Genomic DNA, 2,943 nt, shown 5'->3' with positions numbered 1-2,943 from the left:
TACTCTTTATAAATGGCTGGCCTTGGTTCTTGCCGCACAACTTCCTAAATGCTATCAAACATGAAACAGCTGGCCTCAGCGAGCCCCAGGCCCAGTACTAGCAGCAGCCAGACTACCTTAATAGCTTGGTTTCACTTGGGAATCTCCAAGCCCAGCAAAAATAGTAGCCATCTCAGATTGCCTTAGAGCTCAGGCAGAGTGGCCCAGGGCAAAACACAAGTGGGGACTGACCTTGGCCTGCACTACCTGGGATACCCCAGGGTCAGTGCACCCAGTAGACAATTACAGACCAGGTCAGAGCACCACCACACTGCCCCTGTACACCTGATCCTCCATGGAGGGTGGCAGTTGCTGGCAATTGGTCACAGCCAGTCCTTGTAGTTGACTGGCCTGGGCAAATCCATCCCATTGATCTGCCAACAGTGACCAACCCTCAACTACAAGAGGAGAGTGTACTCAGTCCACATGAAGGGCGTACCTCAAGTACCCAGGGTGATAGGGGAGGCTGTGCCAATGGACTCTATAGGACACCTACTACATTAGTCCACACTATCAAGATAGGGAATCAAAGAAGCGCTATCTGATATATAAAAACAAACACAGGGAGGCTGCTGAAATGAGCAGACAAAGAAAAATGGCCCAAATGAAGAACAGATCAAATCTCCAGAAAAAGAGCTAAACGAAATGGAGATAGCCAACTTGTCACATGCAGAATTCAAAACACTGGTCATAAGGAACTTAGTGAAGACCTCAGCAGCATAAAATAACCAATCATAAACCAAAGATACACTACTGGAAATAAAGAACAATTTACAGGAAAACATCAGTAGAGTGAATAAAGCTGAGAATGAAATCAATGATTTGGAACATGGGGAAGCAAAAACAACCAATCAGAACAAGAAGAAGAAAAAAGAATACAAAAAAAGAACGATAATATAAGCAGCCTCTGGGACAACTTCAAGCACTCCAACATTCTCACCACAGGGGTGCCAAAGAAGAAGAGAAAATGCAAAAAAGTGGAAATCTATTTAAAAATAATAAAAGAAAACTTCCCTAATATAATGAAGGAAATAGACATGCAAGTCCAGGAAGCACAGAGTGCCAAAGAAGATGGATGCAAAGAAGCCCACTCCAACACACATCATGATTAAAATACCAAAGGTTAAAGATAAAGAGAGGATCTTAAAAGAAACAAGAGAAAGGAGGTTAGTTACCCACAGCTGAGTTCCCATAAGACTGTCAGATGATTTCTCAAAAGAAACTTTGCAGGTTAGAAGGGATTGGCAAGAAATATTCAGTCATGAAAAGCACAGACCTACAGCCAAGGTTGCTCTACCCAGCAAAGCTATCATTTAAAATTGACAGGCAGATAAAGAGCTTCCAAGACAAGAAAAACTAAAGGAGTTCATCATCACCAAACCATTATTCTATGAAATGTTAAAGAAACTTATTTAAGCCCTGGCTGGTGTAGCTCAGTGGATTGAGCGCGGGCCTGCGAACCAGACAATCGCGGTTCGATTCCCAGTCAGGGCACATGCCTGGGTTGCAGACCAGTTCCCTGCAGGCCAGTTCCCAGCAGGGGACACACGAAAGGCAACCATACATTGATGTTTCTCTCCCTCTCTCCTTCCCTTCCCCTCTAAAGATAAATAAATAAAATATTTAAAAAAAAGAAACTTATTTAAGAATAAGATCAAAATCATGAATAATAAAATGGTAAAAATACATATATATCAACAATTGAATCTCAAAAGCAAACTAAGCAAATGAGAAGAACAAATACAGAGTCATGGATACAAAAAGCATTTTGATGATTTCCAAATGGGAGGGAGTGTAGGGAAATGGGTGAAGAAATGATGGGATTAATAAGTACAAATTGGTAGTTACAGAATAGCCATTGGGATGTAAAGTACAGTATAGGAAATAGAGTAGCCAAAGAACTTATACGCATGACCCATGGACATTAACAGTGGTGGGGGGATTGTCTGAGGGAGTGGTGGGTGCTGGGTGGAGGGGGGAAAAGGGGAAAAATCAGGACCACTTTAATAGCATAGTCAGTAAAATATAATTTAGAAAAAAGAACAGGATGAGCTTTAGTAGCAATGAGGATAAGGTAGTATCCAATTAACACAAGGTGAGGAGAGATTGTTGTTAATAGGAATAATCCTGAGAACAGTACCATAAGAAAGAGAAGTCAGTGAGGTAGGACTGCTGTTTGAGAACTTGACTGGGGAATGGGAATTTCCACTCAATTACAAGACACAAGAGCCAGGATGAATAAGTACATAAATGTTCCTAACAAGGGCCTGGTGGGAGCTCATTTTTTTCCTTTCCTTGAAAACTTATATTATGGAAAATTTACAAAAATAATGAGAACAACATTAACTTAGACCAAGTTAAATTGCCAAAATGGGACTATTTTTGACCTATAAAAATGGCAATTTCATGTTTCAGTTGAAAATGAACCTCCGTATACCCATCACCCAACCTTCAGCAATTTTTGACACATGGTTATTCTCCGTCACCCAAAACCCACCCCATTACCCTGGCAAACTGACTGCTTTGAAGCAAATTACAATGAAAGTTTTTATTTTTTTTAATTTATTTTTATTTTTTATTAAAAACTATCTTAGAGATTTTTTTAAATTTTTATTTATTTATCTTTAGAGGGGAAGGGAAGGAGAGAGGGAGAGAAACATAAATGTATGGTTGCCTTTTGTGCGTCCCCTGCTGGGAACTGGCCTGCAGGGAACTGGCCTGCAACCCTGGTATGTGCCCTGACTGGGATTCGAACTGCGATTGTCTGGTTCGCAGGCCCGCGCTCAATCCACTGAGCTACACCAGCCAGGGCGAAAGTTTTGTTTACTTAATTTTCTCAGTAGGTAATGTATTCACAGAACTCAAAATTCAAAAAGCATGTCACTTTGTACACCTTTAATATAT

The sequence above is a fragment of the Artibeus jamaicensis genome, unplaced genomic scaffold, assembly GCF_021234435.1.
Source record: "Artibeus jamaicensis isolate MK-2021 breed Jamaican fruit bat unplaced genomic scaffold, CSHL_Jam_final contig_240, whole genome shotgun sequence".
Taxonomy (NCBI): domain Eukaryota; kingdom Metazoa; phylum Chordata; class Mammalia; order Chiroptera; family Phyllostomidae; genus Artibeus; species Artibeus jamaicensis.
Note: the sequence above shows the minus strand (reverse complement) of the source record.